The sequence below is a fragment of the Hemicordylus capensis genome, chromosome 6 (assembly GCF_027244095.1).
Source record: "Hemicordylus capensis ecotype Gifberg chromosome 6, rHemCap1.1.pri, whole genome shotgun sequence".
Lineage (NCBI taxonomy): Eukaryota > Metazoa > Chordata > Lepidosauria > Squamata > Cordylidae > Hemicordylus > Hemicordylus capensis.
Genome location: NC_069662.1, coordinates 4,979,301 through 5,004,020, shown reverse-complemented (window position 1 = coordinate 5,004,020; position 24,720 = coordinate 4,979,301). Strand labels below are relative to the sequence as shown.

Sequence of the window (24,720 nt, the reverse complement as noted above, 5' to 3'; positions counted from 1 at the left end):
CTTCTAGTGGGGTGGGGTGTGGTGAAGGGCATGATTGCAGGGCTTTGCAACCTTAGGCTCCCCAGATAATGATGGACTACAACTCCCATCCTCCCTTGCCACAATGACCAGACTGCTCTGGTGTGGGATGGTGGGAATTGTAGTCCAACAGCATCCGGGGACCCAAGATTGAGAACTTCTCTCTTAATAGAGGTCAGCCTAAACCCTGTTCATGAAATTGTATTGGTGGATATGAAACGAGTTGGGAGTCGGGGTTTGCTGGGGGAGGATTGCACCTGCTGGTCCCACAGCCCCCCTCCATCAGAAGCTCCTCTGATATCTCCTCTCTCAGAAGCTGTAATAACACACACACTCTTGTGAAGGTGCTGTGCAATCCCGTGTACTCCGTGTTTTGCAGGATTCCTTACCATGGCCCTATTCCAAATGATTGTTATTAATCATTAATCATTCCCCGAGGCCAGGGAGTTCCCAAGTACCCACTCCACCCCTTGCATTTGTATCCACACATAAAGTCACATGAACAAGACTGTATATAGTTTTTTAAAAAAATTCCCTGGGGCCAGGAGCCACTGGAAACTCTCCATAGCATTTGGTTGTGAGGAGTCTTCTCCCCCTCAGATTGGGGCTGTTCCCCCTTTAGGAGCCCTCCTGGAAGAGGGCTGTGTGAGCTTGTGTTCACTTCTGTTCGTTTTTCTGAGCAAGGAAACCTCTCTCAATATGGGAATCCCCCTGTCTTTTTCTCTCCCCCCCCCGCCCCATCTGGTTTAGAGCTACTGGCAGAATCAATGCCATCGACCCGGTTTTGGGGGGGCCTAGGCAGGGGAGGGAATCCTCGGCTGCTTTAAACCCTGATCGGGCTAAGTGGAATCCGATAAACATGAGGAGGAAATCAATTGCCCGACACGCTCAAGGAATCGGGGGCGGGGGGGGGAGCAGCTTGGAGGGCAGGCTTGCCAGTGAGCGGATCAGAGGATGCCGGAGCTTTGCGGGGAGCGGGGAGGGAACTGCTGTGCCGTCGCGATTTTTCTCATTATTCTTCCCTCCCCGCCTCCCGAACTTGGGCAAAAGCTTAACCTGCTTTGGCGGCGGCCCCCCGACCCCCGTCACGGCTCCCTGAGTCAGCAGTAGCTGCCACGACCTTTAAAGGCGCGCAAAGGAGAAATAGATTAATTCATTAGCAGGTTCAGCGCGAGGGGATGGCCGTGGCCGGTTGGGGGGGGGAAATGGGCTTGGGGGGAGGGGCGCGGAAGAGCGAGGGGGTCACAGGTGCTGCAGACGTCGAGGGCCTCGCTCGGTCCGGAAGGGATGGACCTCGAGGTTTCGCTCTAGGGGTGTGCAGGGGATGAGGCCGGGAGCGGGCGAGGAGAAGCCCAGCAGCGAAGGCTGTTCAGGGCCATCTTTTCAGACGACAGTAGAGCAGGCCAGGGCGAGGAGGGGAGAGAGCTTTTGTGTGAGCAGCGTGTCGGTTGTGGGGGGGCATTGCTGGATCTCAAGGAATGGGTGGGGGGTGGAGATGCGAGCTGGGAGATGCAGCTTCTTTGATGATCCGAGAAAGGGGCTTGCTGCGGACAGGACCAGTGCCAGCCTCCGTGCAAGGCAAGTGGGCACACACCCGCTACCCCACGCTGCTGCTGCTGCTGTTTCTGGGAGCTCCCTTTCTGCTTCCCCCTGCTTTCGTTCGGCACTGCCACACTTCCTTGGCCTGGCCTCCAGGTGGCGCTGCTGGAGGGGCCCCCATCCCAGCTCCTCTCCTCCTGCCCGCCCACCCCCCGCATCCACCTCATTCTCATTCCGTCCACGCAGCCTCCTGCTCCCGTCCTGAAATTAATTTGGTGCTGTGTATTGCTGCAGTGTCTTTCTCGCTGGATCCCCTCCCCATCCCTATCTCTCCGTCTTGCTGCCTGCCTCATTCTGTCTGTCCGTCCTCTCCCTCGCTGCCTGATATTTGCTCCCTCCTCCTCCTCCTCCGCATATCCGTGTCTCTGTTGCAGTTTCTCTTTCCTTGCTGTTCTGTACGTTGAAGCCCCCAACTCCAGGAAGCGTTGGCAAATGGGGGTGCGGGGCGGGGGTGGGGTGGGGTGGGGAGAAGATCTGTGAAGGGGGCGGGGGGAGGCAGCGTGACCGAGTCATTCTATAATTTATCAACAGGGCCAGTGTGACACCAGCCAGGCTACTATGAACTGCAGAAGGATTTGCCAATCTGGTTTAAAAATGCCGCTAGCGATGTGTCCCCCCAGAACCCCCATTTCATCTCCACCTGTGATCCCAGCAACCATTTGCCTCTTGCTCAGCGGTAGAGCCTCTGCTTTGCCTGCAGAAGGCCCCAGGTTCAGACTCCGGAGAAGGCTGGGAAATCTCCCCGTCCAGAACACTGGAGAGCATACAGTACTGAGCTGGCTGAACCAAGGGCCTGTCTCGGTGTTGTCTGTGGGTCTCTATCCACCCACCAGAACTACTGCTTCTTCTTGGGGTCAGCATTCAGCACAATGGAAGGGGTCAGGCGAGCTGTCAGATGGAACGGGTCTAAATTTCTTGGCTATCAGTTTCATGGGGTGACCCCTTGTTCTAGGGAGATAAATCTCTCTCTCCCTCCCCACACCATGCATACTTTTGTAGACCTCTTATCGTGTTGCACCCTCAGGGGTCTGTTTTCTAAACTAAAAAGCCCCAGGTGTTGTAGCCTTACCTTGCTACAACAGGTGCTCTAGGCTTTTGATCATTTTGGTTGCCCTCTTCTGCCCCTTCTCTAGTTCTATAATATCCTTTTTGAGGTATGGTGACCAGAACTGTACACAGTACTCCAAATGTGGCCACACCATAGATTTGTATAAGAGCATTATGATATTAGCAGTTTTGTTTTCAATCCTAATGATTCCTTCCTAATGATGCCAAGCGTGGGACTAGACATTTTCACAGCTGCTGCACATTGAGTCGACACTTTCAAACAAGCTGTCCGCCATGATCCAAAGATCTCTCTCCTGGTCAGTCACCATCAGCTGAGATCCCATCAGCATATATGTGGGGGCAGGGGGGTTGCCCCAGTATGCATCACTTCACACTTGCTAACATTGAACCTCATTTGCCATTTTGCTGCCCTCTTCCCCTGTTTGGAGAGATCCCTTTGGAGCTCCTCACAATCTGTTTTGGATTTCACTACCCTAAATAGTTTGGTGTCATCTGCAAGTGTGGCCACCTCGCTGCTTACCCTTACTTCTAGATCATTTATGAACAAGTTGAAGAGCACTGGTCCCAGTAAAGATACCTGTGGGACCCCACTTCTTACTTCACTCCATTCAGAAAACTGTCCATTTATTCCTACCCTCTGTTTCCTGTCCTTCAACCGGGGAACTTTATCAAAAGCTTTTGGGAAGTCCAAGTATACTATGTTAACCGGATCACCTTTATCCACATGCCTGTTGACACTCTCAAAAGAACTCCAAAAGGTTAGTGAGGCAAGACTGGCCCTTGCAGAAGCAATGCTGCTTCTCCTTCAGCAAAGCCTTTTCTTCCATATGTTTAACAATTTTGTACTTAAGTATGCTTTCCGTCAATTTACCCAACGCTGGAGTTAAGCTAACCGGCCATATTTCCCGGATCCTCTTTTGAAAATTGTTGCAACCTGATTGTAGGGATAAGTTATATTTATTTATTTATATATGCATGCATGCATGCAAGGAGGTCAGCAATTTCACATTTGAGTGCTATAAGGATTCTTGGGTGAATGCCATCTGCCCTGGCAATTTGTTAATTTTAATTTTTTTCATACAGTTTAGAACATCATCTCTCATCAGCTCTATCTCACTCACTTCTTTAGCTTCTGTCCCTAAGAAGTTCGATTCAGGTACAGGTATATGTGCCGTATCCTCTGCCGTGAAGACAGATGCAAAGAACCTGTTTAGCTTCTCTGCAATCTCCATATCTTCCTTAATAATCCCATTCACTCCCTTAAAGCACCTCACTGGCAGGTTTGCTGCTTCTGATGTATTTAAAGACATGTTTTGTTATTCCCCTTGATGCTTTTAACTAAACATTCCTTCAACACTCTTTTCACCTCTCTTATTGTCTCCTTGCATTTCTCTTGCCAGAGTGTGTGTTGCCTTCAGCTCCTTATAGAGATATGACACTGCCTTCTACTGAGTCAGGCCACCTGCTCTGACTGGCAGCAGCTCTCTGGCAGGGCACCTTCTCCATCCCTAGCTGCCAGATTCAAGAGGAGAGGCCGGGCATTGAACCTAGGACCTTCTGCATGCAGAGCATGTAGCGTGCTGCTGAGCGCTAACCCTTCTTGGCAGCCTATTGATCTGTCTAGCTTCGTATTTGTCTACACCAGGGCTGCACAACTCAAATGCCCTAGTGGGTCGAAACCATCCACAACTTAGTGTGCAGGGGCCGAGGTCAATTTTTAACACCTTACATTAAAAAATTAATTTAATAATTAATATCAATTATTATTAATATATTAATAATGAATTTTATTAGTTACTTGTGGATCTATTCCCCCTGTCAATGGACCTATAGTTTCAACCAAGGATAGAGGCCAGAAAATAGGTCCTGTCCCCGCTTAATCAGTGGGGCCCCTGGAGTGCATGCCAGCCCCCCCAAAATGCCAAGTCCTCTCCCCTCCCTAAACTGTTGTTGCTTTCGGGCTGCAATCCTAAGCCTCGCTGGGAACACCATGCAACATATTTCTGAGAAAACACGCATAGGAAGGCGCTATAAGGCAGTCTCCAGCTCCTGTCTTGCTGCCGGATACCTGGGAGCCAGTAAAATAGTCCCTGCAGGCTGAATCCGGGCCTCGGGCCTCATGTTGTTCAGGCCTGGTGTACACTGACTGGCAGCAGCTTTGCAGAGTCTAAGACGTTCCTGGCCCTCCCGCTCAAGATGCTTTTTAACTAAAGGATTTTTAGGATTGCACCCAGGGCTAGTAGAGGCTGTGCCTCTGAGCTGTAGCCTTTTGTAGAGGGAGTCTCTCTTTGCATGTTTTCATCTTGCAGGACCCCTTCACACAGACAGCCTTGCCTGTCATTGCAGAGTGACTGTGGAAACGGGTGCGCTGCAGCTGAACCCTCCAATGTTTGTGTTGTTGTTGTTGTTGTTAAAGTCCGTTCAAATCTATTTTAAGCTATGCAGACATCAAGGAAAGTTATTACAACTTCTGCCAGGCTTCCTACGCACACACATTTATATTTATATCTTTATTTAAAATCATTTCGATGCCGGTTGAGAATGAGGGCAACACCATCACAGGGGTGCAGGAGAGATGGCCAGACCCTGGGTGGTAAGATCATGGCACCATACACCACAGCACCGTTAGCTTGCCTTCCATGCCATGGACGAGAGCTGGTCTTGCAGTAGCGGCCATGCGTGAGCAGGGAACACCCTGGTTTGTATTTGGATGGGTGAATACCCGTGAGTGCTGTCTGCTGGGAGATATTCCCCTTAGGGGATGAGGCCGTAGCTCAGGGGTAGAGTATCTGCTTGCCCGCAGAAGGTCTCGGGTTCAATCCCTGGCAGCATTTCCAGGTAGGGCTACGGAAGACTCCTGCCTGAAACCTTGGAGAACCACTGTCGGTCAGTGTAGTAAATCAAAATGGTGTGACCTATGCAAATGGAGCAACTGGGTGCCACTTTTTTTTTGGCTTAGATTTTTGTTGTTGTTCTGAGACATTTTCTTATCATTTTGCTCCCGCTTAATGAAAGGGAGAGTGGAAGAGCCATCACTGATGCTAAAGCCTGACCTCCTGAGAAACTGGTTTAGCAGCAAATCCTCTGGCCTGGGCTGGCCGTGGGGTTTTGAGGGGGTCTTTGCACACTGCACCTACAGTGGGCCCAGTCAAGCTGGGAGAGTCAGAGCATACAAAGAATCAATTCTGTCTTATGCTGCTGCTTCTCCTTCAGTTCTCCAGGTACAATTTAGAATAGCAGCAATCGGGGGGGGGGGCATGGGATGCTGAAAAATGCGAGCCCTCCCTGTGCCCTGGGACCTGCATTGGGTACTGGCTACATAATAATGTACATATCTCTGTTCCCACAGGGACTAGAACCTTGGTTTGTATGCGTGCCTGTTCTTGTTTTTAGAGCAGGTAGCTAAGCCCTCATAGGACAGCTCAGTTATGACTTACAATGCAGCTTTCCTGAATTAGACCAAAAGCTTCATCCAGCCCAGTATCCTGTTATCCCTGAGAGCCAACCAGTCCACAGGCAGGGCATGAAGGCAATAGCCTTTCCCACCCATTTCACCCCAGCAACTGCTCTCAAGTGCATACTGCTCCTGTACAAGGAGGCTCCATTTAGCTACCACATCTAGGACTGCCACCTACAGAGGCTGATAATAGTGAAGATAAAAATGTGTGTCTGATAACAAATTCAGCTGCTATTATTAGATCAAATAAATATCACTGTGGGTGTGGTCGCTTTTATGTTTACATACATACATATTCTCTCTCTCTCTCTGCAAACAAGTACGTTCTGAATCTCAGAAGGATACTCTCAAACACAAAACTGTAGTATAAATAAGAGAATGACAGTTCAGAAATCACATGGAAACTTCTTTAGTCAGACACCTCAACTTCCAGAATGCAGCTATACAGTGCTTCTGGGATAGGTGGTCTGTGGTTGTTAGGTTTATGGAATTTAGGTAACATATAAAATCTTCTGGGAGTTGGATTTGGGTTGTTCAGATTAGCTAATTTGTTGCTTATCAACCCAAATTCAGGGCAATTTCAACAAAGAACCTCCAAACAACATGTTGAAAAATATTTTACTTCTGAGGGCCACAACTGACCTTGAAGATAATACTTATGCTGTGTGTGTGTTTGTTTATGCAATTCTCCTGAGAATTCCCCTACCATCTCAGCGTTCTTAAACCAGGCTTGCACAACTTCAGCCCTTCTGCTAGTGCTGGACTACAGCTCCCATCATCCCTAGCCACATTGGCCACTAGTCAAGGATGATGGGGATTGTAGTCCAGCATCTGCAGGTGGGCCAGAGTTTTGCCACCCTGCTTTACCCTGTCACCTGGGATCACAGAGTTCATTGAAATCCCAACTGTGTGTTCCTGATGGAGGGAGAAGCTGAAACGCCAACTAAAATGGTTTTCAAATGATCTGTTTTGTCATATGTACAGAGAGAGATGGAGAGGGGATTGTTAAAGCTACAAACAGCACTCAGTACAAATATTATCTGGCTCCTAGAAGGTTGCAGTGGGGTTTCAACACCCATGAGTGTTCATGGGTGATTTCAATACCCATAAGTGACATAAGGCTGGCCAAAATAAATATAAATTTATTGTTAATTAACTGATCATTTGTGGTGTTAATCAACAATACATACATATATAAATACACACACATGCATGTGCACAAACAAAATTTAAATGCATACATATATATTTATTTATTATGCACAGATCATCAAGTTAAAACATGCATACTCAAGCCTCCACTTGGTGTGACATTTATTTATGTTATTATTAAAAATATTTATATGCCAAGAGTACTCAGTACAAAGCAAAACAAAGAGAAAATGGAGAAAAAGTAAAAATGGAAGAGGAGAAGCTATCATATAGTGAAATGTTCCAAAAAGCCCAGAAAAATTTCAGATTTTCTCTTAATTGTGGCATCTTGCCTTGGTTAATTAATGAAAACAGATTTCTCTTGGGCTGCCAAGATATAGATGGATTCCTTTTGGGGTAACTCTGGAAATGGACCTAGCCTACTTGCACTGTGGACAAATACCAGATTTATGAGTGTGGAATTCTGGGGCTATACAAAAAAGTCCCTGGGTGGTTCACAATATAAAACCATTAAAACATCAACACAATTAAAACAATTTAAAATACAATAAAAACTCTAAAACCAAAGCTTTAAAACTATAAACTAAAAGCCTGACTAAACAGGTATGTTTTTAGATCCTTTGTAAAAACATGCAGAGGAGAGGAAACACCCCCAAGCCTATTTTTAGTCCTGGGACTCCAATAAACTGACGAGAAAAGGCAGTGCTCTGGCTGAATATTAGTTGCTTCCAGGGGCGACCCCAGATCAACTAGTTTGGGGGAGCAAAGAACATTATTAGGGGAGTGAGCATTTTACAATACATTAAATAATTATGGAGGAAAGGTAATTAGTATTTGTAGTTTGTCAGCCTTATTGATGAAGCTGGCTTGACATTATTTATCTTAACATTCAGAATATGGGCCTGAGTTAGAAAATACTGTCTTTGGGGATCAGGCCCAACCTCCCAGCCTGCTTTCCACGCTCATGGTCTTTTCCTGTCCAAGACCATGTGGCAGAGAGGACTGGGGTGGGGAGAGAGGTCAGGGCCAGGCCAGCTGAAACCTGCAGGGGAGATGATCCTACATCCACCCCGCACACAGGGTCTCACCCAGAAGCCCAGTTCCTGGCTCGGAAGGAAGTGAAGGGGTTGGCCCGGCTCCTGGGAGGCTGGAAGAGTCTTATCCCACCTGGTCGAACTGGCTTCTGTGGCTTGTTCTAGGGTAGAGGCAGGCGTGTAGCTAGGGGAGAGTGGGCTTCGCCCCTCCCTAAGTGTGATGTCATACGCAAGGAGTGTGGCCAGCACCCGGAAGGACCCGTGTGGCCAGCCTGGAGTTCATTTCCCAGCTGGCTTTATTGCCAGTTGGGTGTTTTCTTCGTCCTCTCCCTCAGCGAGGGAAAGAATGAAGAAAACACCCAGCCAGCAACGAGGCCGGGCAAGCCTTGAGTTCTTTGCCCCCGTCTGTCCAATAATAGCTCCCCCGCTAGGTAGAGGAGTGAGTGCGGCTTCTTGAAATGACAGAGGCTTTTTAGAACAATTAATTCAGGCGAGAACATTACAGCAAAGTGTCAGACAATAGAGTCATAAGCACGTCATCGTCCTATGACTCTGTTGTCTGACACTTTGCTGTAATGTTCTAGTCTGTGGATGTGGGAGTGGGACATGTTTTTGATGGGGAGTCCACCACCCCTTGCCAACCCCCTGGTGCCATCCCTGGTTGACCCGAACTGCAGGGCGGCAGGGATGCTGTGCAAAAACAAGAATGTGAAGTTGAGGGTGACCAAATTCTGCATTACCTACAGACAGAGGTTAAGCAGAGGTCGCTTTCTTGGCTTATGCCAAGGAATTAGTGAGGTTATGCAGGATTAGTGGGGTTGGGAAACTGGGTGGCCAGAGTGGAAGGGTACTTCCTCCAGAAATCTTGCCCTCGGATATGGCTTTTGTCACGATGTGCAAGAATGTCCTGAAAGTCAAAGACTCCCAACCTCTGCAATGAGAAGGATTCTCCATGCTTCACTCCTAACAGGCTCAGAAGGTCTGTGCTGTACAGCAGGCATTCTCAAAGGCCATTGGGACTAGGGATGATGGGAGTTGTAGTCCAATGACATCTGGGGACCCAAGTTTTTGAGAACCCATCCCTGTATAGCAAGCCTCTCTTTCGTCTCTGGGGCACTTTAAAAGCAGCTGATGTGGCTGTGTATCTATGTGCACAAATGCTCTGTTGAAAGAAGGAAAGTGGGGGGGGATCCCACTCGACATTTGCAGAGGGGTGAATCTTTTTGCCTTGGGGCACACCTGAAATAGTTCTCCTAAGACCCCACCCTTTTACCTTTCATCTGCATCTTATAGGCCCTGGTCTTTGGAACTTCATCAAACTCTGCTCAGCATCTGCACATGGTTAAGCTCATATCTGCACTCATAAGAACTAGGACCCTACTTTGAAAACAAGAAAGGAGGGAGGGAGGGATTTTTTAAAAAAAATTTAATCATGAAACAGTGGGGAATAAATACTGATGATAATAAGTAAAAAGGTTTATAGTCAAGGAAGACTGAACTTCGCACCACACTCAAAGCAATGAATATCTAAATATCTCCTGGCATCACAGTGTGTCTTATTAAGGGCACGATTCAGCTGCAGTGGAGCATGTTAAGTCCTATTGGGATTCATGAGGACAGAATTCAATATGCCAGGGTTTCTTAACCTTGGGCCCCCAGATGTTGTTGGACAACAACTCCCATCATCCCAAGATATGGCCTTTGTGGTTGAGGATGATGGGAATTCTAGTCCCAAAACATCTGGGGACCCAAGGTTAAGAAACCCTGCAATATCTCTTTACCTCTCCAGTTGAAATCTGTGGCGCTTGTAAGTACTCAACATTGCAATCTTGGGCACACTTACTTGAGAGTAAGCCCCATTTAACTCAATGGAATATACTTCTAAGTAAACATGTAGGATTGTGCTACAGGTCATGCCCATAGACCATTTGAGTTTAGATCAGCAGATTAAACTAAGCATGCAAAATCCCTTTGCTTTCTTCCTGTAATGTAACTTTGGGGTGTGGTTTTTTTTTAATGATTCAGTTGCTACTTTGGGAGAAGGAATTGCATTTGGCTCTATGCTGGAAAGTGTATGTGTGTGAGAGAGATTGAGATTGAGATTTAATTATTTACTGTTTTCAATTTTGCTTAACATTTTGCCAGTTCACCAAAACATTGCCCTCATTTCCCCCTTCCCCAAAAGGAATATCTGCTTCTAAAAGTGAAGCCATGGCTAAGTTTCAAAACCATTTTTTCTTTTTTTTGCAAGATAATTTATAATTGATTTCAGTTACCTCTTTATTATAATTGCACTGCCTCCCCGAATTCTTCCTAAATTCTGCTCTTGCTGTCTCTTAACCACATAGACTCTACTTCTCTCCTAAAGCTGGAGATGCAACTCTCTGCCCCCACACTTGCCAAGAAGAACCCAGGAGTCCTGGGCGCTCGCCTTTGCCTTTTGCTTCTCATCCACTTCCTCCTGCTTCGGTGCCCAGTTGAGATTCCCTCCGACTAGCCCCTCTCCTCCCCCCCACCAGCATTGCACCGTCGGAATGTTAATTAGCATCCAGGATTTAATTAATTCAGCTGCCAATTAGTGCCGTTGTGGGGGAGGGGTGCTGCAGACGGGGGCACAGATGGTTCTCTATGGGTTGGCACAGTGCCACTTTCTACGGCGGTTGGGGTGGGCGAGACAGGAGTCGGCATGTGTGGGTGGGTGGGTGGGGAGGGTGCCTCTTCTCCGGAAGGGACGCCAGGCTTGGCTGTGCACACACACACACACACACACACACACACACACACCCTGCCTCCCCCCCCAGCCCCCACCCCCGGCCACGGTTGGCATAAAGAACAGGGCACCTGCACCAGAGGAGGTAGACGAAATGGGTGCTGGAGCGAGGTTGGCGCTGGCGGAGGGAGAGAGGAAAGGGATAGGAGGCTAGAAAGAGAGGGGAAAGGACCGGAGTGGAGAAATCATGTACAGCAAAAGGGAAACCATGAGTATAGAAGGGGCAGAGAGAGAGAGGAGATGGACAGAGCGAGAGAGCAATGCTCAGGGAGGGCTAGAAGCCCGGCAGGGGGAGGCAGGGGGAGGAAGGAGAGGAGGTGGCATATGCCAGTCCGATACCCGGAGCGATTCGGCATGGGGGAGGGGCGATGACAGCTGGCACCGAGCAGCCGCCCACCCTCCCTTCCCTCTGCGGCATTTGCTGTGCTTGCCAGCTCCAATGCCAACCAGGAGGGGTGGGGGGGCTGGAGAGGCAGAGTGTGAGATGCCAGGTTGGTGCATGATTACAGAGAGGCGATGGGGGGGGGGCAAGGAAGGGAAAGAAGCAGCAGCTGGCAGGGCTGTGCCCGCGGGGAGCTGAAGGCAGAGAGGGCCAGTGCAACTGATTGGCACCAGGGTGGAGGCTGGTGCGGCGGGTCTGTGTCTGTGCCTGCGCATCTTTCCGACGGCTGGCACAGCGCTCCTGGCCCCGGTCCCGTTGTCTGGCACCAGCCAGCGGGTGGGGAGGCACTGGGAGGCATGGAAGGGCGTGGGGAAGCCGAAAGATAAGAGGACACGGTGGACTTTGATGGCGGTGGGCATCCGAGACTGCACCCGGGCAGATCGGCGGGCACTTGGGACGAGAGACCGGGAGTGAAATCTGAATGGGGCTAGAGAGAGGGAGGAGAGGGGGGCGCAGATAAATCACCTTTGGAAAGGAGGGTTGTGGGGAGATAGGCAAACAGGGTGGCTTAATGCATGGGGGTGGGCATGGCGGAGCATCTGGGGTGTGCCTTGGGGGGCAGCAGCCTGAGGGAGTTGTGGAGAGGCGGGCATAGGCACCCCGGTCCAGCCGTCATTAAATGTCTCCTCTCCTTCCCTCCTTCCCCCCCCCCCATTCACACTTGCACACCTGTGCCCGTCTGAACTTGGCACGGAGTCAAAACTGGTTGGGGCTGGCATCGCCCGCATTGGCGCGTGAATAGAGTCCCTGATTTCGGCGCTGCGGCAAACAGTGGGAAGAAGAGGAGGACGAGAGCCGTTGCCATCTCTACTGCCCAGGCACAGCCTTCGAATGGCGGAGCCGCCAGCAGGCACAGAAAAGTATGGGCATGGAAAATTGGGTAGTCTACATGGCAGTTAGCAGGGCAGCCCTCTCTCTCTCTCTCTCTCTCTCTCTCTCTCTCTCTCTCTCTTTCCTATCTCTCTGTCCATCTTCCCCTCCCCTAGCCGTTCTTTCCTAGCAATGTCTACTTGCACATTTTCAAGATTGGAATGTGAATGTCGACGAGTCAAGATGGAAAGCTGGAAGGATCTGGAATCTTCCATCACTCTCCTTCATGGACGTTTGAGGTTAGACTCAAGTTTCTTCTAGGCCTTCAGGGCTAGATTGTGGGGGCTCAGATAGCGGTTTGGGGGAGCTAACGTGGGGAGCGTATATGAGTACTCGGGGGGGGGGGATTTAATGGGATGGGTGTGGTAGATGCCCAACCATCCTTCCTGAGAGGCAAAGGGAAGGAATTGACCTGTCGCCAAGGAAATGCTTTGTTCTGATTGGTGGAGCTGGGAGGCTGACGGGAGGCATCTCTCTTGTACTACTCAAGGTGGGTTTGAGACAATTGTGGTAGAAAGAATGGGGGACCAGGTGGGTGTGCAGGCAAAAAAGGCCCACTTAATCATCTAAAAACAATGAATAGATAGCCGGAAGTCTGAAAAAAATAAAAGACCAGCATAAATTTACATTTTTGAAGTGTTTTGTTGAGTTTGTCAGGTTTATTTTTTATATTTACAATTCCTGAATGTTTCTACAATTTCATGTCCTCACCACCCCTCCATTTGCCCATGAAAGGGGAAATCAGCTTTTCTGTTGCTTTCTTTATTGGCTCTGAAAATAGCTGAGATTAAAATTAATATGAAGAAATATTTAAACCTTCATGACTCTGTTGGTTTGAATATTTTATTTCTGTAAATGTTCCTATTCATTTTAAATGGTTTCTAATTAAATTTGCACATTAATTGTATTCTTTTTACAAATTTGAGCTGATGACCTATAACTTTCTGGGTACATTATTGTCTTAAGGGGGAAAAACATCTTGAAAAAGCAATTAAAAAGTTTTTGATGAAGATAATGGTTTATGCCATATGTGCAAATCATTAAGGGCATGATTCAAAATTTAGTTAACCGAGTCCCATTAAAATCAACGAGAAGCTCTCAGTCAAAGAACTGGCTCGTTAGTTCAAATCAATATGTGAAATTCAACCCCTCCTTGTCTATCTTCCTTGCTTTTTCTGCCTTTTTCCTCGGTTCTCCTTCCCTTGCCTTCCACAGGGTTACTGCTCCTAAATCTCCATCTTGCTTTTGAGCTCTCTGGCCCTTAGATTCCTTTATCTCCCAAGATCTCTTCCAAGTCTTCAGCCTGTCCAGAAAAATTAGTATTGCTAGGATTTGGGTGAGCTTTAAATCCTAGCCAAATTGACAACTTACCTTTTCCTTGCAGAAATTGGACTGCAACCATTCTGACAGCTTTGGTCCCTGAGCATTTGGAATGTTCATGAACATTCCATGCCATCATTGCTTCTCAGCCAATCAGTGCTATAACAACCACAACAAATACCATATAGATAGGATTTAAGCAGGCTTAGGTTTGGGTCTTTATTGGTTAGGAAGTTATCTAAAATGTACCGCCTGAGTTGAGATACAGACATAGATTACTTAGAACAAAGATGCCTGTGCGGACAGCTCTGATTAAAATCTGATTAAAACCCCACATTTTAATCTGTGATTAATAATTTACTTGATTAATCATGTCTGTTGAGTCTTCAGCTCTAATAAACTCTAAGAGACAATTTTCATCAAGGAGAATTATTTTCAATTTCCAAAAGTTTCAAAGCAAAACCCGTTATAATTGGCAGGCACAGATCCAGAACTCACACATGGACTTCCTCCATGTGGTGGGATCCATCTCTGTCCACGCCCCTGCTCTTTCAGAATGCCACATTGCCCTCCTCCTTGTGCTCATTGGTCAGTCTGCAGGATCTGTGTAAGGTAAAGTGTGCCGTCAAGTCAGTTTCAACTCCTGGCACCCACAGAGCCCTGTGGTTGTCTTTGGTAGAATACAGGAGAGGTTTATCACTGCCTCCTCCCGCGCAGTATGAGATGATGCCTTTCAGCATCTTCCTATATCACTGCTGCCCAATATAGATGTTTCCCATAGTCTGGGAAACTTACCAGCGGGGATTCGAACCAGCAACCTTCTGCTTGTTAGTCAAGCATTTCCCCGCTGCGCCACCTAAGGTGATCAGGATCTGTGTACAAGGAGGATAATAGCCCCCCACCCCCGCCAATGTATTTGTAAAGAGAAAATATCCTAACATGTTTTGCAAAAAGAACTTGCAAACCCCATTACTAGAATGTGTTTGTCTGTGTCAAATATGTGCTGTACAGATTTACATAAATGTTCATCTGAACATTGTAAGATTATGTTTAAAGTATTCAGATGCCTGTTTTATGGTTCAGATGCTTGTTTTATGAAACATGAGGTGTCTGAATTATTTGATATGTGATGAGCTGCAAGAGAGCACATTACATCTGTTCTCCAGGGAGGAGAACTGGTCTTGTGGTAGCAAGTGTGAATGGTCCCCTTGGCAAAGTAGGGTCCACCCTGGTTTGCATTTGAATGGGAGACTCCATGTGTGAGCACTGTAAGTTATTCCCCTTAGGGGATGGAGCCACTCTGGGAAGTGCACTTGCATGCAGAAGGTTCCAAGTTCCCTCCCTGGCAACTCCAGATAGGGCTGATAGAGACTCCTGCCGCCTGCAGCCTTGGAGAAGCCGCTACCAGTCTGTGTAGACAATACTGAGCTAGATGGACCAATGGTCTGACTCATAGCTTCCTAGGTTCCTATGGTGTCTTTCCATCAGTTCCTTAGCTACAGGGATTCCCAACCTTGGATCCCAAGATGTTGTTGGACTACAACTCCCATAATCCCGAAGGCCATTGTGGCCGGGGATAATGGGAGCTGTAGTCCAACAACATATGAGGACCCCAGGCTGAGAAGCCCTTAGTGAGTCCAGACACAATTCAAGTGCTGGGCCTATAATTCTTTAAGAGCTTGGATGCTACATACCCCAGAGAGGCCTTCTCTCCCATATCCCATCGCACCCTTTAAGAGCATCACACCAGTTCAAACAGGGATATAAAGATGCATATCTGGTGGCTCCCTTGCAAGAGTAGTTTCTTTCCCTTACAGTGTAATCCTAAGCATGTTTGTTCAGAAGTAAGTCCCACTGAGCTCAATGGGGCTTACTCCCTGGTGTGTGCGCACAGGAGGTCCATTAAAATCTGAGTCCGGGTGCATTCCAGGAGTACTGTAAGATTTTGGCCCTATGCAGCTGTAATGCCTAACCAGGGTTTGTGTCTCTGAACAGTGGTGGAATGGCCTCAAATCCAGGTGGTAAAATAAAGGTTTCAAGTGCATTTTCAAACTTTGGTGTGTATTAACCATGGTTACACATTACAGGTGAAACTCGGAAAATTAGAATATCATGCAAAAGTCCATTAATTTCAGTAATGCAAATTAAAAGGTGAAACTGATATATGAGACAGACGCATTACATGCAAAGCGAGATAAGTCAAGCCTTAATTTGTTATAATTGTGATGATCATGGCGTACAGCTCGTGAAAACCCCAAATCCACAATCTCAGAAAATTAGAATATTACATGGAACCAAGAAGACAAGGATTGAAGAATAGAACAATATCGGACCTCTGAAAAGTATACAGTATACTGTGCTTGATTGGCCAGAAAACTCGCCTGGCTTGACCCCATAGAGAATCTATGGGGCATTGCCAAGAGAAGGATGAGAGACATGAGACCAAACAATGCAGAATTGCTGGAGGCCCCTAATGAAGCATCCTGGTCTTCCATAACACCTCATCAGTGCCACAGGCTGATAGCATCCATGCCACGCCGCATTGAGGCAGTAATTGCTGCAAAAGGGGCCCAAACCAAGTACTGCATATGCATACTTATACTTTTCAGAGGTCCGATATTGTTCTATTCTTCAATCCTTGTCTTCTTGGTTCCATGTAATATTCTAATTTTCTGAGATTGTGGATTTGGGGTTTTCATGAGCTGTACGCCATGATCATCACAATTATAACAAATTAAGGCTTGACATATCTCGCTTTGCATGTAATGCGTCTGTCTCATATATCAGTTTCACCTTTTAATTTGCATTACTGAAATTAATGGACTTTTGCACAATATTCTAATTTTCCGAGTTTCACCTGTACATCTGCACCAAACAAACCATGGTTCAAGCAGGTGCAACTTGACAAGCAGGTCCCTATGCACATCTTCCAGGGCTAGGACTTGGTTCAACAACCTTAAACCATTATTTCACTATATTTCTTTTTTATTTATTTTTAAATTTTGTAGCCCACCTTCCTTATAAAATTCAAGGCAACTTACAAAACAAAATTGAAATTAGACTATCCAACACCAAAAAAAGGAAAGAAAAACAAAATATTTGATAGGCAAGCAGGGATTATGGCAATTGAGCATGGTTAATTCTAACCATGGTTAAGCTTTATGTCTACCCTGAACCTTTGCTGCTTGGACTGGCATTTGGTAACCCAGGTTAAGCAGCTATGGACTGATTGTAATTTTTGTTTGATTGATATGTGACTGGTTAGTTCACGCTTACCTCACTTGATTCCTCAGTGATCAATGACCAAATGTGTGAAATGACTCTGTTGCATCTGTGGATTTAAATCCGTAATGAACATGCATGTGAAACTCCGACTATTCCTTTCACAGCATTTCTGTTGCCTGTAACTGTAGTTCCCTTCCCTGAGTTTCTTGGAAATGGCAGGGCAGAAAAGGAACTGCCCAACCAACCAAAAACATAAACCGATAGCTACAGCCAAATGTAACACTTGAATAGATCCTCTTATGATGTGGACCTAAATATCTGGGATTGACGCTTTTCTTCATATGAATATATAAAGCTGCCTTCTATAGAACATTGGTCCATCTAGCTCAGTATTGTCCCCACTGACTGGCCATGGCTCTCCAGAGCTTCAGAAAGAGAGGGGTTTTCCCCAGCCCTACCTGGGGACGCTGGGAGTTGAGCCTGGGGCAAAGCAGGCAAACCAGAACCTCTTCATTTAGTCCCCAATTCTCCTCTGCCTCCTTTCTTTCCTTTCTAAGGAGCTACACAGTAGGTTTTCAACAGGACAAGTAAATTGTTTCAGAATCCTAGCAACAGGTGGTGCTTGTAGCTTAAAACAAATTTCAGCTTCGAGGGCCCTTGTGGGATCGTCACAGGCCTGATTATGGTGCAGCGTCTGCTCCCCCAGAGAGTAATTGTGGGGCAGGGGCCCACCTCACCTCACTTCCAAATAGAGCCCAGCATGCAGACAGATCAACATTCATCACCTTTACTGGCATAAATGACATACCAGCTGCTAAGCCTGTTTCAGGCCACAAACAATGGCGTTCTAGCAGCACTGCCTGTAGGTTACTCAGTACAAATGTTTCAAGAGCCCGGTGCTGGGGAATGTCTACACTACACTAAAGATTAGACCGGTTTGAAACTACGGTACTTAACTTGCAGGACTCCCAACCAAAAGATCCCAGGAATGGCCTAGGACTGGGGCTCTCAAACTTGGGTCCCCAGTTATTGTTGGACCACAACTTCCATCGTTCTCAGTCTTTGGCCATTATAGTGGAGGATGATGGGAGTTGTCCTGCAACATCTGGGGACCCAAGGTTGGGCATCCCTCGATTACAGTTCCCAGGGTTCTTTGGGGGAAGCTGCAAGACATGAGTACAGGTGAAACTCGGAAAATTAGAATATTGTGCAAAAGTCCATTAATTTCAGTAATGCAAATTAAAAGGTGAAACTGATATATGAGACAGACGCATTACATGCAAAGCGAGATATGTCAAGCCTTAATTTGTTATAATTGTGATGATCATGGCGTACAGCTCATGAAAACCCCAAATCCACAATCTCAGAAAATTAGAATATTACATGGAACCAAGAAGACAAGGATTGAAGAATAGAACAATATCGGACCTCTGAAAAGTATAAGCATGCATATGTATTCAGTACTTGGTTTGGGCCCCTTTTGCAGCAATTACTGCCTCAATGCGGTGTGGCATGGATTCTATCAGCCTGTGGCACTGATGAGGTATTATGGAAGACCAGGATGCTTCATTAGTGGCCTTCAGCAATTCTGCATTGTTTGGTCTCATGTCTCTCATCCTTCTCTTGGCAATGCCCCATAGATTCTCTATGGGGTCAAGTCAGGCGAGTTTGCTGGCCAATCAAGCACAGTACACTGTATACTTTTCAGAGGTCCGATATTGTTCTATTCTTCAATCCTTGTCTTCTTGGTTCCATGTAATATTCTAATTTTCTGAGATTGTGGATTTGGGGTTTTCATGAGCTGTACGCCATGATCATCACAATTATAACAAATTAAGGCTTGACTTATCTCGCTTTGCATGTAATGCGTCTGTCTCATATCGGTTTCACCTTTTAATTTGCATTACTGAAATTAATGGACTTTTGCACGATATTCTAATTTTCCGAGTTTCACCTGTAGGTTTTGGAATGGTTCCAATCTAGTACAGATGTGCCTTTTAGGTGACCTTTGCAATATTCTGTTGAGCATCTTAATTACATATTAATCGTGACTTGGGATAGAAATCTGATAAAAGTAACAAGCATCCTCATTTATAGGTGTGTTGAGTATGTATGATTTTTTTTTTTAACAGCTAAAGAACACTGATGAACCTTGCTTGATTTGCCAGTCACTGAATTGGGGAGGTTTTAATCAGTCCAAGGTAAGTGGCAAATATTTTACTAATCAACACTGATAACGATCTTGCAATTTCCTTGTAATCTAAGATGCTTCCAAGGAGAGAGGTCTTGGTGCAGGAGCATAAGTGAAAGAGATCCTTTTTCTTGGTAGTGACATAGATGGAAGGGTCTTAAGAACATCAGGACACCCTGCTAGATCAGGCACAAGCCCCATCTAGTCCAGCATGCTGTTTCACACTTTGGGAAGCCCATGAGCAAGAGAAGAAGGCATATCTTCTCTCTGCTGTTGCTCCCCTGCAACTGACATTCTAGCTCTGAGCCTGGAAGTAGTCTATAGCCATCAAGATGAGGAGCTGTTGATGGACCTGTCCTCTATGAAATTGTCTAAGCCCATTTTAAAGCCATCCAAGCAGGTAGCCATCACCACATCCCATGGTAGAGAGTTCCACAGTTTAATTATATGCTGTGTGAAAAAGTACTTCCTTTTGTCAATCCTAAATTTCCTGGCAATCAGTTTAATGGGATGACTCCTGGTTCTAGTGCTGTGAGAGAGGGAGAAGAATCTCCTTCTGTCCACTCTCTCCGCACCATGCATAATTTTATAGACCTATATCATGTCTCCCCTTAGTCATCTTTTTTCTAAACTAAAGAGCCCCAGATGTTGTAGCCTTGCCTCGTAAAGGTGCTCTAGGCCCCTGGTCATCTTGGTTGCCCTCTTCTGCACCTTTTCCAGTTCTAGAATATCCTTTTTGAGATATGGTGAACAGAACTGTACAAAGTACTCCAAATGTGCCCACAACATATATCTGAATAAGGTCATTATAACATTAGCAGTTTTATTTTCAATCCCCTTCCTAATGATCCCTAGCACAGAATTTGCCTTTTTCACAGCCGTCGTGCACTGAGTCAACACTTTCAACGAGGTGTCCACCACGACCCCAAGATCCCTCTCCTGGTCAGTCACTGACAGCTCAGACCCCATCAGTGTATATGTGAAGTTGGGTTTTTCCGCTTATATTGAACACATTTGCCATTTTGTCGCCCACTCAAGCAGTTTGGAGAGATCACAGTCTGTTTTGGATTTCACTACCTTAAATAGTGAAATAGCCTGGTGTCATCTGCAGATCTGGCCACCTCACTGCTTACCCCAACTTCTAGATCATTTATGAATCAATTAAAATGCACCGGTCCCAGTACAGATCCCTGGGGGACCCTGCTTCCTACTTCCCTCCAGTAGTGGCTGGTGCTGGTTCAACTTCCACCAGTGGGGTGGCAAGAGGCGCCTTTAAGCATGAATCAGAAGGTGCTGGCCTCCGTTCCGGCAGCATCTGCAAGCTGCTCGGAGCTGCAGTGCACCGCCCAGCACTCCCTGCGGCAGGGATCGGCTCCACCCCTCACCTGGCTTCCGCGGAGCTGATCCCCCGCCGGTGGCCAGGTGAGTACAGAGCCCATCCCCTGCCGCGAGGAGTGCAGGGTGGCATGCTGCAGCTTGGAGTAGCACCAGCCACTACTGCTACCAACCATTGAAACCTGCCCCTTTATTCCTACCCTCTGTTTCCTGTCCTTCAACCAGTTACCAATCCACACATGAACCTGCCCCCTTATCCCACAACTGCTAAAGTTTACCCAAGAGCCTTTGGTGAGGAACTTTGTCACTTACCTTTGCAGAAGCCATGTTGCTTCTCCTTCAGCAAGGCCTGTTCTCCTATATGTTTAAAAAGTTTATCCTTAAGTATGCTTTCCATCAGTATACCCAGAACAGACGTTAAGCTGACCAGCCTGTAATTTTCCAGATCCCCACCCCCACCCCGGATCCCTTTTTGAAAACCAGTGTTATATCCTCTGGTACAGACAGAGCCTGATTGTAGGGACAAGTTGCATTTTTTTTGCTAGGACATTAGCAGTTTCACATTTGAGTTCTTTAAGAACCCTTGGGTGGATGCCGACTTGCCATGTCAATTTGTTAATGTTTAATTTTTCCAGACAAGGGAGAACATCATCTCTTGTCACCTCTGTTTGACTCAGTTCTTCTTATAGGGCAGCTGTAAAGTAGATAAACCGTTTTTTCGTAGGTTGGTGTTGAAGGACCAAAGCAAGAGACCGCTTCTGAGAGCTGGAGTGCACCAGCTCTTAAGCCCAGGACCTGTTTTCAGGGTCCACCGGCCAGCCCTGGAAGCAAGATAAAGCAAACAGTCGTGCAAATGATACACGGCTGATGCAGAAGGGCAGAAATGGCGTGTGGTGAAATCCAGCCTGGATTCTACCTCTTCAGCCTGCTGAGGAAGCTTCACATCTTTGAATGCTTCTCCAAGTTAATAACAACTCTAAACTAGCGAGTCAAAGAGAAGAACCCGACACACCAGCTTTCTGTGAGCAAAGAGGGGTTTCCCATAAACGCAGCCCATGTCTCCTCAGCAGCAGTCTGAAATCCTGCCATTCAGGAAGAACTGGGCCACATGTAATTGTGGACTGTTTGATTCAGCCTAGAGTTTTGCAAGAAGGCAGGGGAATCAACAAGGGGAAACCTCATTCTGCCCTAAAGTCCTCATCAGGCTGTGGTTGGTTGCTATGGGAAACATTCTGGACTTGATAGACCTATTCAGATTAGCATGATGCTAGGGGTGTGCATGGAACCAGCAACTGCCAGTTCAAAGGTGGCAGGGGATAACTTTAAAGACTGGGGAGGGTGCCCTTAACCCCCCCCCGCTGCGGGCCCCCCCCCGTTTTAAAAAACGGTCTCGCCTGGGCCGCTGTCACATGAGTTTGCGCAGCAGCCACTTCTGGGCCGTGACGTGCCCAGGCGGCAAGGAGGTATGCTACCGTTTTTAAGAACAGCACCGGCAGGGGAAACGGGGGGGGGGGGGTTAAGAGCACCCTCCCCAGTCTTTAAAGTTATCCCCCCCGCACCTTCAAACCAGCCGAACCGCCAGTCTTTCGAACCAGTTTGGAGGTGCATAAAGGGCCTTCGAACCGGTTCCATGCACATCCCTGCATGGTATCACAGGGCAATTCAGGGTAGAGATCACCTCTTCTGGGACAGCAGAAAAATAGGATATTGTGTTTTCATTTTATTTTGGCAGATTGGTATCCCACCCTTCCCACAAGGAGCTCAAGAGGGAGTACATGAGGTGGTGTCCCCCCGCCCCAATTGTCTCCTCACAACAAAACTGTGAGGTAGATTAGGCTAAGAGAAAGAAACCTGTAGGGTAGATCAGGCTAAAGTCACCCAGTTGGGGTGTTCAACCTGGGTCTCCCTAGTCTAAGTCAGCCTTGTATCTCTACCACTCCACAGTAGCTTTTTGTGGCTTAGGTGTTGGCCTGTCTGGTCTAAAGGGCTTAGGATGGGGAGCTGGATCCCATGACAGGCACTCCAGGGTTGTCTGGACTTTCCCAGTGCTCAAAGTGTGCTCCCGTTTTTTTCCTGCATACATTGCAAAAGGCTTCTGGGAAATTTCCCACTGCTCGAAAATGGCACCTGTTTCCATAGCAACAGGAAGGGGAATCGGGCCCAAGTCCGCCCAGCTTGAGAAAACACAGCCACTATTGCAAGGCCAAATATTCCCTGGTACTTCCGCGCAATATTAAGAGTGGCAAAGGATAGGATGGATTGGAGGCAGAAATGGAAGCATGCATGTGATTAGGGATTATGGAAGACAGGTGAGGTGGTTATCAAACCCAGGCTCAGGAGGTGGCTCAATATAGAGATCTGGCAAAGAGGCCTCTGTGCATTCCAGTCTGGCTCTGAGAGCAAAGTGGAAACTGTGGTTGCGTCTTACAGGCCAACCCTAAACCTGGTTCAGTGGAAGAGAACTTCATTGAGGCCTTCAGCCATTGTAGCTGGGGATTATGGGAGGTGTAGTTCCAACAACATCTGGGGAGCCGAGCTTGAGAATTCCTGCATGGAGGGCTGACTGGTCCAAGTTACATAACAGTACAAATACCCTGCATGTGGTGGGTTCAGGAGCCTCACTGCCAGGGGTCACAGATTTGCTTGTGATGACAATGTGCCACTAGCCTCTGATAAGCTCCAGCCAGACTCTTGACCTTGGGGTTGCCAAGGGGAAATACGGATCGTCCCCACAGTTGTGGGGTGGCCCCTGCCTTCTCTGCAGCTAGAAGCCCAGAGCAGCTCAGGGCCAAACTGATGAGCCCTCACCATCCTTTTCAGCTCCAAGCCTGGTGTAGGAGGGGATTGTTCCCATGGAGTAACTGCAAGGTTGGGAACCGGGGGAGGGTTCTGGCAAACACCATGACTGGTTTTGCTACCAAGGCCAGCCAAAAATTGTGAGCCCGTTGCTCACGGCACAAAGTCTATTGCACATCAACCTGCTGCTGCTGTTTGGACATCAGTCTGATGTGCCGATGTTAGTGAATTCCCCATAGAATTCAGCTTCAGACATTTTTCCTGCATCCCCAGCTGCTGTGAAAAGCACAGGAGTGGTCTCTGTTTCTGGGGGCAGGTTGGCAACCCTGCCTCAATCGCTGCCAACTTGCATACATTTGTATGCAAGCGGGTCTGTCCTCATGATCTCTCTGTTTTGTTTTCTTAGGCAGAGGAGTGATCCGAGTGTCTGCTTGGTTAGGCAGACAGATCATAATGGGAGGCTGTACTTGTGCATGGGTTTATCTCAAATGTTCTAGGTGTCGTGAGGAAGGAAGAGGCATAGGGGCCTGCAGCTTGCCGTTGTGCACCATTTTGTATAAAGCATGGACACTGGGGCCCTGGGCTCAGTGGGATTTGCTTCCCAGGCTGTAGCCTTGATGTGTATGGAAGCAGCAGAGGCAATGCTTCCTTTCCGAGCCACAGAGGGGGCCTGTGGAGGCTGGGTTCCCTCGATAGTATTCCAGGCCTCCTCCTTGGAAGAAGAAGAAATCTGGTCCTTTTCAGCTTTGGTGATATAAAGAAAAGCGCAGTTCTACCCAGCTGCTCACAAAGATATAATTCAGTTAAATCACTTTAAATCTTAGACTTTATGTTCTGGCTGTTTGCACTGATTCCCTGCCTCCCTAGAAATGCCAGGGTGAAGAAGTTGGACTACGGGCCCTATCATTTCCTTTGCAGGGGCAAACCTCTCACAAATGGGGGACAAAACCAAACCAGGGATGAACGAATGGGTAAATGCAAATAGATGATGTGCATGTAAACTATGGGAGAGTGTAACTGACACATTGGGTGCCTATGTGCCCCCAATAGGATACACCAGTGGTGTATCCCAGCTAGTAAAGCTGGGCAGCTTTTGCCTTCATCACTATTTTTTCTCCAAAGAGCGATAACTATTCCCTTATATGGGCTAAAAAAAAGGTTGCCCCCGCAAAGGGAGATACCACTAGTATAGGACTAAACCTGTTTCTGCCTTTGTGGCACAGATCTGTTCCCATCTGCTTAGCTCCATTTCTTCATTCAGCTAGGCTCATCCTGGTTTCCCTTTCTTGGTCATGCTAGAGTGTGACAGAATATTGGGCACTGGCCAACAGGTTAGCTAGAAGAGCAAGGCCAGAAAGTGGTCTTGCTTGGTGCAAGGGACCAGAAGTTGGGAACACCTAGTTGAAGCTGATGGCCATCTTGGGTACCCCCCTCCCCACATCC

General features: G+C 47.3%; 1 protein-coding gene across 6 annotated transcripts in view; it reads left to right on the top strand.

Annotated features, from left to right (window-relative positions):
• The window catches only part of NGDN (neuroguidin), a 65,271-nt gene that overhangs the window by 14,464 nt on the left and 26,087 nt on the right, over positions 1-24,720 (top strand). For all 6 annotated transcript variants that reach the window (XR_008310152.1, XR_008310151.1, XR_008310150.1 and 3 more), the window contains exon 11: positions 19,088-19,156. The gene's annotated coding sequence lies outside the window, so the exon portion shown is untranslated. The remainder of the gene's footprint in view (positions 1-19,087; positions 19,157-24,720) is intronic.